General features: G+C 33.0%; 1 long non-coding RNA gene across 1 annotated transcript; it reads right to left on the reverse strand.

Annotated features, from left to right (window-relative positions):
• Positions 1-205: 205 nt before the first annotated feature.
• LOC128861125 (uncharacterized) lies at positions 206-8,317 on the reverse strand. The gene is made up of 3 exons (XR_008454339.1): positions 8,113-8,317; positions 7,644-7,763; positions 206-896 (listed from the first exon to the last, which is right to left on the reverse strand). It is a non-coding gene; the product is annotated as an uncharacterized LOC128861125 (long non-coding RNA).
• Positions 8,318-14,273: the final 5,956 nt, after the last annotated feature.

Below are 14,273 nucleotides of genomic sequence, written 5' to 3' on the forward strand. Positions count from 1 at the left end.
TGGGTAACACTGCAGTAGCGAGAGAGAGATTTGACTGCAGAAAGCAGAAGAACACCAACAACACCTGCAATCGCGGGCAATGCCACCAGGTGTTAAAAAAAAGTAAAGCTAAATAAAACTGAGTGAATAGTTTAACTAATTATTAAAAAATGTATATTTTACAAAATTATAAACATTACATTTTAATCAGAATAGGCTAGAAAAATGTCATGAAGAGAGAACTAAAACTCCGAGACTAGATAACAAAAAAAATGCTAAATCAAGTTAGGTAACCTGGCCATACTGGAGCTAAAATCACGTAACTCGTTGTCAAATTCGCTGAGAGCAAAGTAACATGACCACGATAGGCGGCATCTCATTATTCTTTCCATCATGCCCATTTGACACATCTTCTTACACTCTTCCAATCCCATAGTACCGCTAACATACTTTGCCAAAATCGATGTGTGTGTGACGTCGCACTTCTGTAATTTATTCGTTTATTATTTATGTAATTTCTTCTTCTGCTTTCATTCTTGCTCGAATTTTCACATCTCTCTCCTGCAACGGCACCGATGTGATTTCACATACTCTCTGATGGGCGCAATTTCGTTCCTGTCATTCTTGGTTCATACGGCAACAGATTCTCATGAGAAATGGTTGTGTCGAATTTTTCTTATATCACCAATGTCAATTTGTCATAAATAAGCATATCCCCTGTTACATCAGCCAATCCGCTGATTCCTTTAAAACCGCTGAGAGCCGGTTAACGGTCTGATGCTGGTCACACTTCTGAATTATTTCCGCCGTGTATTCTACAGATTAGAACTTTGTTGACTATCCTTTCAAGAACGATTCCACAAATTGCTTAGCAGGTGGCCAAGGAAATGGCTGGCAATGGAGAATCCCTCCAATACCTTGAAAGCATAGAACAGACGAATTTAAAATAAAAACATGAGCACTTAAGTTATTAAAAATTAACTAAAACAAAAAAAATGTATATTCTCATAGTGTTTTTATTTCGAATTATTAACATTTTTCAACATTTTTACATACATACATACTTTGCTGAGCACATTTTTAAGTTTCACTTCGGATCTACAATTTTACAAGCTGCATAAATTACCCCAATTTTGACTTTATGACCACTAACAATAACTCGAATTTATGCATCACGTAAATTTTCAGGCACTAATTGTTACTGCTGTTTAATTATTGTAATTTTCTGCTGAAAGTTACATTTACTTAGGCAAGCACAATGAAGCGCTTTGCTGGTTTTTATAAGCACGCCTCCTGTATGCATTTGTATGCTCTTTTGTGTAGTCATAAAAGAAATGTTTACGGTACATTTTCATCCTTTCACTTTTTTGGAGTTTTCTGTAGTATTTGGTGGAGACGAAATGGCTATATTTGTACGCAAATTTTCGTTAATAAAACGTTTAAGTGTCTTATTTCATTGACCGTAAAATAAATGTAGTAGTAGAAAATATTTTGGATAGATCAATGGAAATGCAAAACTTATGAGCAAAAGTTAAATGCTATTAAGTAGCGAACACAGAGCCGTGGTATGCATACATACTAGGTTGTTTAATAAGTTTTACGGTTCGATAAGGAAAATCCAATTTTATGGTTTGAAATATGTGTTATTATTCGGTGTAGTTTCCTTAAACATCAATACACTTGACCCAACGAGATTTCAATTTATGAATTTCATCGCTGAAGTCATCCCAGCTATCATGACCTCATCATTTGATGAAAAACGCTTTCCACTCATGCATTTTTTTATGTCTGGAAACAGATGGAAGTCGTTAGGGGGCATATCTCAGAAATACAGTGTATGCTCTAACAATTCAAATTTTATGTAATTCCTGGGTTTTAGCCATCGCCCAAGTGCGCTTGTGACTCTGTGCATTGTCCTAATGGAAAATATTTCTTTCTTTTGCAAACTGTGTCTTTTTTCACGAATTTTTTCCTTCAGCTGGTCTAGAAGATTACAAAAAATATTCAAAATTTATTTTTTTTACCAGTCTGCGAGTAATTCACAAAAAATACCTTTCCTATCCCAAAAAAACTGATGCTAACACCTCCTTGGCGGATTTCTGGACATGAACTCGTTTCGGAGTCGAAGAACCAGATTTACGTCCCTCTTTTGCCTCTTGTTTTGATTTAGGATCGTGGTGATAGACCCAAGTCTCATCTATAGGTATGAATCGACGCATGAAATCCACTTTATCTTATCGAAAACGCTCTCAATATTGCTGAGAAAGACGTATTCGAATGTGTTTTTGTTCCAAAATTTATAATTTTGACATTTATTCCATATTGAAAGTTTTGGTACTGAGTTTTTAAAAGTGAAACATCCGTGGTTTTTTTTAACACATCCATTTTTTTCTAAATTTCTTAGAATAAAATATACTTTTTAAAAGAAATAGTTAGACAAAAGTTGTTTTTTTGTCCAACATTTTTGAGACATTTTTTTTTAATTTTTTAAACATTATTTTGGGTATCTGTGGATTTTTTTTGCGTTGGAATTTTTTGTTTTTAATCTTTTAGAATAAAATATAATATATTAAAAAAAAACTGTGTATTCCAAAAAATTTTTTGATATATCTTTTCTTAATTTTTCAGAAAAAAATTTTTTGGCTATCTGTGGATTTTTAACACTGAAATATGTTTTCAATTTTTTAGATTAAAATGTACTTAAAAAAAAATTATTAAAAAATTAATATAAAAATTATTTAAAAAAAACAATTTTTTTAGGCCAACATTTTTTGATAAATTTTTTTAATTTTTAAGTTTTTTTTGTTCAAAATTTTTGAGAAAAATGTTTCTTTTTGTTATTTTTGAAAATCACTCCTCAATTCCTTTTTTATAAAATTGTGATTAAAAAAATGTTTTTTGGTCAACATTTTTTGATCCTTTTGTTTAATTTTTCAGAAACTTTTTTTGTTCAAAATTTTTGGTAAAATTTTTTTTCTGTTATTTTTGAAAAGCACTCCTCAATTTCTTTTCTTTAAAAAAAATTGTGTATTAAAAAAATTTTTTTTGGTCAAAATTTGTTGATCCATTTTTTTTTTAATTTTTCAGAAACTTTTTTGTTCAAAATTTTTGAGAAACATGTTTCTTTGTATTATTTTTGAAAAGCACTCCTCAATTTCGTTTCTTAAAAAAAAATTGTGTATTAAAAAAATGTTTTTTGGTCAAAATTTTTTGATAAATTTTTTTTTTAATTTTTCAGAATTTTTTTTGTTCAACATTTTTGAGAAATAATTGTTTTTTGTTATATTTGAAAAACACTCCTCAATTTCGTTTCTTATTTTTAACACACTTTTATTAGGTCGGGCTGTATGTATGTATGTATGTATGTATGTATGTATGTATGTATATATGTATGTATGCATGTATGTATGTATGTATGTATGTAACGGAATCTTTGAGCCTAGTTTTCACTGGCTTCTAAAACTCTGATCGACTTGGAATTTTGCACACCTATCAAGGACCGATGACAATGCAATAATTTGATAAAAGTTTTCCATTATCCTTATTAGGATTGCCAGGATTAATATTTTCTTTTTTTACCTGCGGGCAAAAAGTAAGGTGAATTTGGTTGTAAAAGGAAAAATCTTTATTTATTCTTGTAAATCAATTTCATCCCCTTTAAAACAATCCCCTCTCGATGAAATACACTTATGCCAACGATTTTTCCAATCCCCGAAACATGCCAAACAGTCCATTTCCGGTATAGCCATCAGCACCTTCTTCGATTCAGCTTTTATCTCCTCAATCGACACGAAACGCGTTCCCCGGAGTGGTCTCTTGAGTTTTGGGAATAGCCAGAATTCACATGGAGCCAAATCAGGCGAATATGGTGGTTGCGGAACGATATGCGTGGAATTTTTGGCGAAATGGTGACGAAGAACGAGTGCAGTGTGAGACGGTGCATTATCGTGATGCAAAAACCAAGAGTTGTTGGCCCATAATTCGGGTCTTTTTAGCTCAATTTCTTCACGTAAACGACGCATAACGCTCTAATAATATTCCTTATTAACAGTTTGGCCAGGTGGAAGTAATTCATAGTGCACCACACCACGAAAATCGAAAAAAACTGGCCAATGGAGTGGGGTAGCCGTTTCTCAGGCTCCCTCCACGAAATAAGTTCTTCATCCCGATTACTTTTTTATCACGGCCGATAACTGCATAGCTTTAGACTGACAGTCGATAAGAAAGGAATTAAATATAACACGAATATATCGAATCATTAATTCACTGACTGCAATGATAACAATAATTTTCATTCATAATAAAAAATAGTTTAAAAAAAAAAAAACTAAAAAACACGCTTTTTTGCTAATCGAACTAAAAAGTAGAAAATAAAAAATAGTTTAAAAAAATTAAAAAACACGCTTTTATTGCCAATCGAACTAAAAAGTATAAAATAAATTTTAATGACAAAGAGACCTATAATGAAGTAATAGCACTTGAACGATCAGTCATAGTCAACTACCTCAGAACAGAATTATAACAAAAATTAAGATACAAATAGAGTAATTCAAATTAGAGTTAAAAGCGTGGGATGCTTGATATAGTAAATATTACAATCATTCTATTGGTAACTACCTATGTACAGAATGTTATGAAAGTGAAGCAAAATGCATCCCACGCTTTTAACTCTAATTTGAATTACTCTATTTGTATCTTAATTTTTGTTATAATTCTGTTCTGAGGTAGTTGACTATGACTGATCGTTCGATTTGCTATTACTTCATTATAGGTCTCTTTGTCATTAAAATTTATTTTATACTTTTTAGTTCGATTGGCAATAAAAGCGTGTTTTTTAGTTTTTTTAAACTATTTTTTATTTATTTACCAATAGGTAAGACTATGGTTAGTAGTGCCTCAATGTTTCATAGTGGGATTCCCATAACTTTACAAGCTATTTTAAAATACTTACTGCGAGCCAATGAAAAATTCCGTGTATCTGTTTACTAATTTAACAACTAATTTTATGTGGCAAAGCGTCTTTGCAAACTATATTTTACCGACTTCTTTTTGATCGCCGAAAGTACTTACTTCAAAATATTAAAATTTGTCCATGACATCATAGTTTCTTCACTTCTTCTTCCTCACCAAAAGCACTTTTTTAAAGTGTTTAGATATTCTCGAGAGAAGCAGTTCTGGCTTCTTCTATTTCAAAATATTTAAATTTTCCAGGACAAGAAACTATAGTTTTTTGAGTTCTTCTTCTTCTTAATGTACCAAAAGCCATTCCATGTCAGTAGAAATACTTATAAGGTGGCACAAAATTAATCATTCAATTCAATTTTGTTTTTGAATACTTTTTTATCAAATAAAAAAAATTGTTTTGAGTGATGGAAATCTTTATTTGAACCTTTATTGTTGCCAGACCTTTCATTGGTTGCCAGTTGTCTGGTTCACAAGTGTGAAATATTATTGACGTATGACGTCATTTGCAGAAATTATAAATCTTTCGATTGGGCTATTAATTTTGCGCCACCTGTTAAATATCTTATCTCTTTGGGCAATACCCACTTGTGTTCGTTGCCGGTCCCGTTTCAGCCATGCCTACTTTGATATTCGACAAGCTTTCGCTAAATAAAAAATAAAAAATAAATAAATAGTTGGCTCTTCTTCACTGACACTTCTGTTAGGTGTTTGGCCGCGTTCCTCCTCCTATTCGTGGCGTACGTTTTGAAATTGTTCCACAAATGGAGGGACCTACAGTTTTAAGCCGACTCTGGACGGCAAATGATTTAAATGAGATTATAATGAGTTCTTCTTCTTTTTAAAATATCAAAAGCCTTTTTTTAAAGTGTCTCGGGACAATTATATTGCATGACTTATTTTTCTCTCGATTACCTCCAGTACTTTTCTTAAAATATTTAAATATTTTCACGACAATTTCTTTTAAATCACCGAAACTTATTTTTTTTCAAAATATTTGTATATTTTATAAGTATTTTATTTTCCCGAATTCTTCTTCTTCTTGACCACCGAAAGTACGTTTTCAAAATATTTAGACATTCTCACGACAATTCTCGTTTTCTGACTTTTTCTTCTCGATCAACGAGAGAGGTCTTTTAATATACAGATATTTTCATAACAATTTTATATTCTTGACGGTTTTTATTTTCACCATCTCGCAAAATATCTCGAAATATCGCGGCTTTTGGGAGTATTATTGAATAAAAAAGCACATTAAAAAATTCGGAATATTAAATCTTAAAAATATTCCACATAATTCATCATCTTTACTATTTAATTAAATAAGTAATGATTTTCATATATTTACATACATACATACGAGTATAAGCACGAAATATGTGTGTATGTGTGTCGACCGATTGCATTACATCCATTTCCTGCACTGCTCACATCGCTCACATCGTCGTACACATGTAATTATTCACATTATTTTTGTTTGCTCTCATTTTGAGTTTTTATCAAGTCTTCGTACATCTCTTTATTTTTCGTCATTTACCATGAAAAATTTCATATCAACTCTAATTGCCGGTGTCTCCAACTCGTTGGCTGCCACTGGCGCTGTCGCCGTTGGCTGGTTATGAGTATGCGAGTGCACGGGTATGTATGTGGCTACAAATAACATACATACTTACATACAGACATATTTATAGTTACAATGCATGCTGGTTTATTCAGGCATATGTCTGTATATTTCTCTTCAAGTCGCACATTGCAATTTTTAATGGTCATTTCAACGCTGTATCTCTGTGTTTATCATTGACCATAAAAAATCGCGAAAAAATGATTAAAAAAGTACACAAATCTCAGTCACAAAATAAATGCAGAAATCACCATTTTCCCATCATAAATTGTGGTGATTTCCTTTTTCGTGTGCGCATTGAATGAGTGACGTTTGTTTTTGGACTTAAAGCACTAACTAAATGACTTGGCAATGATTTCCTTTTTTAGTCGCATTATTTTTGCAAATGGGCAAACAAAAATATATTTAAGTGCCTACAATGAAATGCACGAAAACAGTCAGTAAGGCATAGTTCAGGCTGAATGTGAGACTCTTTCAGTTCATTGGGCGATCTTTTATGCAACGTATGTTGCCTAAAAATATATAAAAAATAAAAATTAAATAAAAATAAAAGTATTTGCACTTCTTTTCGCTGCATTATTTGCACAGCTTTTCATTGATAAATTCAACATTGCGTGTTACGCATCTGCATTGGAATTTGGGTCAAAAGCGCGCCAAGTGGCGTGCACTTTAGCTTAATAGCTGGTTCGTAATGCCACCCGTAAAAGGGTTTTGGAACAGCTTGAAATTTGTTTTTTATGTTTTTGCATTGTTGTTTTTGAGAAATCCAGGAAATTCACTTTCTAAAATTGTAATTTTGCATTTTAAAGCCAGTTTTGTGTTGCCGCTTTAACCCAACTTTCCAACTAAGCTACATGGCTTAACCTTAAAAAGAATTACGGTAGTAAAACCTGCACTAAAAAACTAACCCTTAGAGTGCTTCAAATAGTGTCTGCCAAAACTTTAGACATTCAAATGGAACAAAATATTTTTTATTGCAGCTAATTTTACAATTTTAATGGCTAAGTATTCGCAACTCTGAATATTTATTAGTAGAAAGTTTAAAACTATGTTTTAGTATGAAAAGGCTAACTGCACTTACGTATAAATAAACAAATACAGTGGCGGGTTGTAAAATCTATACATATTGATTATGCATATTAGGGCGTTGCACAAAAAGTCGAACCACTGAATACCTCTGGCAGCTGTGGTGGATATTTTTCTATACGAAAAAAGAAAATATATTTATTTTTCATTTTGAAATAAGTGGTTCTTTTTTGTTATTGTCGCAAAGAATATGAAGTTTCCCATGTATTTTACATATCGCACTTGTTACGTTAAAGCGTAACAACTCAAAATCTGAACTTTTAGAGACGAAAAACTGTTTCCGTAAATATTAATAATATATTACAAGGAAAAAAATATGTAATTGCACGAAAATATCATTAAAAACAATAGAACGGTTGTTTCATTCTTATTTGTTTAGTAGTTGCACTAAAATAACAAATTTTTGAGTTGTTACTCTTTTCCTGAAACTTTTTTATACACTTAGTGGTATATTTTAAACAAACCGTTTGGTTGTAAACAGGCACAATTCAAAATGTTACACTTTATGTGACACAAATTTGTTCAAACACTTGGAGACAACTAAAAATGTAACTCTTTAGTTGAGACAAAAGAAGTCATTCTGAAAACAAAGAGAGAGTCATAACGGTTTTTTTAACGAAAGACTAGACAAACCACTGAACGATTTTTACAGTGGGTAGAGATGACCACTGTACATTGTTTTCGTGCAAAAAACTAAAATTTGGAAATTTTGAGTTGTTATGCTTTAACGTAATAAGTGCGATATATTTTATATGAAAAGAGCGTTTTTTTGCATATTTGATATAAAATCGCTAAAACTTAATATTTTTCAATGAACCAACGATATTTTTGTGTTTTATGTTAGGTGAAATCATCTCGCGCGCTTGATGTCCACCATTATAATATATGCTATGATATAAAATCGTTAAAAATTATTGCTTTTCAGCATTCGCCCCATCTTCATCCATTTTTTTCTTATTTTACTTTTTATAGCAGAAATGCACTCGGGGGCTTGTTGTTGGCTGCCAAATGGGGACTGTTAAGAACTTTATCGCCTTACATAACCTCTCATGCTCACAGTAAGCATTAACATTAGGACCACTGAATTTTTATAAAGAAGTATACCTACGAATCGCATTTCTTGCTTTCGATTTGTGTATTTTTTTATTTATTATTTTTAAATATACTCCATAGGTGAAATCGCTTAGTACATATCAGATACGACAGCCAAAGGTCGTCGTCGATTGATTCAATTTTCTTATTCGAGGCAGTAATTTTGACGATTGGTGAGCAAATGGAGTATCAGATAGGTAGGTTGCTAGTTCGCCTACCCCAGCTTGCTTTAAAGTTTTCACTTTATTATGTCTTTCTAAGTAAAAGGCATCTAATGACATACTGTTAATCGTCATTTTTTGTTTCTCTTTGTTTTGTTATTTTTATTGGGACTAGTTAATATAAGTGACTAACCAGCAATTTGTTTAAGATTTTGCGTTATACAAATAAGTTATGATGCTCTGCACACTCCTTGCAGAGTAGTTGGCTGCTACGTGAGGTGATGAGGCGTTTTACGCTCCAGTCTTTCTTTGCACTCATTTCGATCGGTGAGAGCTGACGCTTCGCTATTAACATGGAGAGAGAGCCTCTTCACGTGCGATATCGCAATTGATATTGTCATGCAGTTTTTTACATAGCATAAAAGAAGAGAAGAACCAACAGCTAACAGGCTATCTGTTAACGTATTTTTAATTAATACCCCCGTAAATGAGCGAAAAAAGCTGGTACTTTCTACTTCGCCTAATGCATACAAACTTTTACAGCACTGATCACAGAACACTGTCATCATCTTCTATAAAATATATGTACTCGTATACTAAGTTTTCCAGCATTTTTTCAAATAGCTATAAAATTTCTCACTCCGGCCTCTGTAAAAACCTGTAAAAACATATTTTTTAGAGAAATTTTGAAATTACAAAAGTTTACTTTTATCAGTTCGGATTATTTTTTCATCAAATACGGCGCATTCGTGCTGGAATTTTACAACCAGTTGCCACAAACCACAAATATGTAAATTATGGAATCAAAAAAAATAAAAAAACCGCAAAAATTCTCTTACCAATGCATTCTATACTTATACTTCCTGTCTAGATTTCTTTACCCGTCGCTGTACGTCTCATACGAATATTATGCTATTTTTTATTTCTGTATTCTTATATATATACTTTTAAAGAATTATTTGTTTGTCTACTTTCTAAAATAAGTAAATACCGTTTCTTAAAAATCTAATAAATTTACTTGCTTCTTTTCAGGTGAGTAATTTTAATTGGCGAAAGTGGCTTGTGCAAGAATTCGTGTATGTGGACTCTGTAAGTATGTAAGCATGAGTAATGCATTAAATTCTCATTCGAGCCTCATTGAAATTAAAAATTCGTAGGAATATTTATTTTATGCGCTAATTCATTTATTTTATTGCATACACAGCGCTTGAGTTTTTAGGCACTTAAGCTTTTAGAGTTTAAATGGAAGCACTTGCAGATACTCTCACAGCAAATACATATATATAACTAAATATGTAGATATATATATTCGGATGGGTAAATTTCCTATCATATTCCAAGCAGATCGAGAAAAATCATTCGTCGTGAATAGATTTATTTATACTTTCGCTGCTATCGGCTGAGGACAAAGTCAGCTCGCAGTGAAAAATTTAAGCAAAGCTTCTACGCAAACGTTACTTCACCTGCAGAAATGCCTTGCATATTAAAAATATGATATTCAAAAGTTTAATAATTTGAATTTATCGAAAAATGCGACGATTCAACTCTTCGCTTTTGTTGCGAGTTTCTTTGTGATTCTGTTTAATAAAAGCTAGTACTAACTTCATAGCCATGAAATGTCGCCAGCAACATGTATTTGGCTTGCCGTGAAATGTTGCTAGCAACATTATTGTCAAATGAGAAGAAACGTTAAATAAGAAATTGAAGATAGGTAAACGAATAAATATATGTATGCCCGACGTCAATAAAATTGCTTATGCTTTCATCGAAGGTGGTGACTGCATCCAGACTGTCGATACTTGAAAATGTTCTATAATATTCAAATCAACACCCATACACCTTGACACACAAAAATATAAAGAGGATTTACTTACACCCTTTGCTAAATCGTTTCACTAAAAATGTCATGACTGCGGATTATTCAAACTCGGGCAATTAACTCGCAAACGAACTCTCACTTTACGCTCAATTTTAAATGACTTGAGCATTTTAAATAAGTGAGAAAATATGTTGCTTACATCATGTTTCTGGCGTGTTGCACCGTGTTTTTACTGCGTGAACTGAGTACTACTTTGGTGTGGGATACATACGAAATTTTATGCAAATTTCAAGAGTATGCAACTTGTATGGATTTCGACCGCTGATTCATGTGAAATGCGAACTTAGTACTATGCTTAAATGGACAAAATGTTGAGGCGCATATCAGTGGAAGTTCGTTCAGCAATTTGAGTCTGTTTCTATGTTAGTTTCAATTTGAGAGCGGGCTTTTTGTCTCACAAAATGCAGATAAATACATTAACGTTCTCTGCAAAATGGCTCTCCAAAGGCCGAGAACTGGCAAACAAAACAAAAAATGGACAGTTTCGGGCACCCGCCAGTGACCTTGGGCGAGCAAATAAATAGACCAAATGTTATTGTATATATTTAGGAGGATGAGGATTCACTTTGAGGAGCCTTAGGATTCTCTTATATTTTGAACCATTCTTATTTAATATTTAATTATTTACATTTTAAATGTAATTATTATTTAAACTCAGCTTAAGGCCTTAGTAGCCAGCACTTATCTATAGTGGAATAATTATTCATAATTAGTTCTCATGTAAAAAAAAAAAACAAAATAAAAACATATTCATTTACATACAGCTCAACTGGGTCATTTTGCAACTGGTACAATTGGAGTCAGTACCGAACTAGTTTGACTTCTTTCATTAAATACCATATAAAAGAACGCTTGCGGAGTAGGTTGGCTTTGACTGATTTATTTGTCCATTTATCCGCACATACATATATATGTGCAGACCTAAATACATAAATGCATGCACAAGTCAATGCATAAAAATTGGAAAATATGCAGTAATTTTTTTTATCTGTAATTATTTTTATCTTTTATTTCAACTATTATTGTAGCTTTAAAAAAGTTACAAGCTCCATAAGAAATCAAAAACAAAAACAATACATCCTGGAAATTGTGCAATGGAAAGTGAAAACATTTGTAACGTTGTACAGAAAATTTGGTTAGCAAAACAAAAAATAATAAACAAAATATTCAAAAGAGAAAAAAAAAAAATAAAAGCTCAAAAAATGGGAAATGCAGTAAAGTGGAAAAATAGTGTACATGTTACAAATTGCTCACGACAACAATGCTGATATGTATAATACTTTCCTGTGGTTGTTGTTGCTCGTAGCTAATGCTGCTCGGAGTGCTGTAAGAAATTGCGCTTTTTTTGCTTCTGCTGTTTTTATGTTGCGGTGGAGATATGGTAAGCCAACAAAGACGAAATGCAAAAGAAAATTGAAAAAGAGTTTCGTGGAGGGGGGAAAAACAATCTAGCATAGTCAATCGATTGATTTCGGTGCAATGAAAATACTTGCATACACACAAACATACACACACGCATTTGTATGCATAGATCTGTACAGACAACAATAACTACAGCACAACAATTGCAACAACATTATCAATGAGACAGCAACAGCAACAGCAATTGTGCACAATGCATGCACACAACAAAACCAACAACAATCACCATAGTAAAGTAATAAAACAATACGCGCCTCAATAGTTTACAATTTTTGTAACTAGTAAAAAAAAAATGTTAAAAAACATAAGCGACATAAATAAACACGTATGGGGGTCAAAAATTAAGTGGGAGGCGGGAAGGTGGGCACAGCGTAGCCAACATAGCCCCTCAGAGTAGAAAATAAAAGTGCTTTTCAGGCGTCAAGTTAAAGTGTTTGCATTTATTTTCGGCTTCTTGTTTGTGTATTTGTTTTTGTTTTCGTATTAAAGTACGCGTAGTTACTTTGTAGTTTTTTGTTGTTTTTGCTTGCGGTTGGCAGTAGACGTCGCAGAGCCTTGATTTGCCGCATCACTACAGGGACGCATACTTTCTACAATTTTTTGACGCTATTTTACGCAACTTTCACACATAAGCCAAACAACAGGAAAAAAGTACACTGGCTGGAAACAAAAAAAAAAAAATAAAACTGCGCTAAAAGGTAGAAAAAATTACAAAAGGTAAAATATTGAACACATGATATTTGTTTACTCGTTCAAAGAGAAAATTAAGCAAATTGTTACATGAAGCAAGTAAAAAATGACAAACAAATAATGATGAGCAGTCAAAGATGAACACTTTACTCGCTTTAATTATCTGAAAGTTCGACGAATGCAGTAGGAAGTACGCACAGATCAAATTTATAAGAAACGAAATCGAGAATAACATCAGTAGCAAAGTTATACGAATGAACTGGTTTCGAAATTTTCTGTAAAATATGTTCTAGATTCGAAACCGCAAACTCGAAATTAACTTGCAAAATTTTCTACTCAATTTATTTTTAAAAAATGCATGGGTTCATCAACTTCTTCTTGTTTAAAATCACTGCACTTATTCTGAGTATTCTTTGCTCGTTGATTTGAAGTTCGAATAAACGCAAAAACTCGCCGAGAAATAAAAATCGCGATAACCGCTTAAGCTCTTTTGGCCTAGAAAATGGTTGCTATAGATCAATAACAGCGGGCCCGCTCACCCAACAGTGCTCACCCAACGCTTTGTTTGGGTTTTCATTAGAAAATTATGGCGGGTTCCAGGCCCCAGCGCACATCTATTAGTCCGGGAGCCAGGGGTCATTTTGACCTCATTATTTCATACCGACTGATTTTAATACTGAAGGCAGACGCCATCCAATGGATGACGAAACCAACTGTCAGGTGGTTCAGTAGCGGTGGATACGGGCGTGGGACGCTGCGAAACGTGTCGAAAAAAATTTTTAACAACTCATTTAATACCGGCTGAGATTTGTTTGGTGTATTGTTGAAATTTAGTAAAATAAACAAAAAATAGTCAGCTTCGCCGTAGAGGGGGGAAAATACGTCAGCTGAACAGGCGTAAAATAAATTAAAAAGTAAAACTACTTATACTTGGACACATATGAAAATATAATAAAGATGGTCAGCTGCGTTTATACTGGTGGAAAGACCGTCAATTTTTTTTCGACACGTTTCGTACCCTCCCACAATCACACCCACCGCGGGTGCGCCAGCTGACGTTCACTTTCGTTATTCATGAAAGCTAAATCACAAGTATAGTCAAGAATTTAACGGTATAAAAACGCAGTCCAAAATCGACCCTTGGCTCCCGGACTATATAAAGTGCGAGTGCGAGTGAAGTCGACGTCAACGTCAGCGTCGGAGGTAGCTGCTGACGCTGTGTCTACTTATACAGCTAATAAACCTGTTGGTAGTGTTGGGTGTGCAAACAATGTTGGACTTGCGATCCAACCACTTTTTCAAAGCTTAATGTTTATATACGACATAATATCCGGTACTATGGACTGTTCAGATCAACTCGGTCAAATACGTTTCAATGTCC

This window comes from Anastrepha ludens, chromosome 4 (genome assembly GCF_028408465.1).
Source record: "Anastrepha ludens isolate Willacy chromosome 4, idAnaLude1.1, whole genome shotgun sequence".
In the NCBI taxonomy this organism is placed as follows: Eukaryota; Metazoa; Arthropoda; class Insecta; order Diptera; family Tephritidae; genus Anastrepha; species Anastrepha ludens.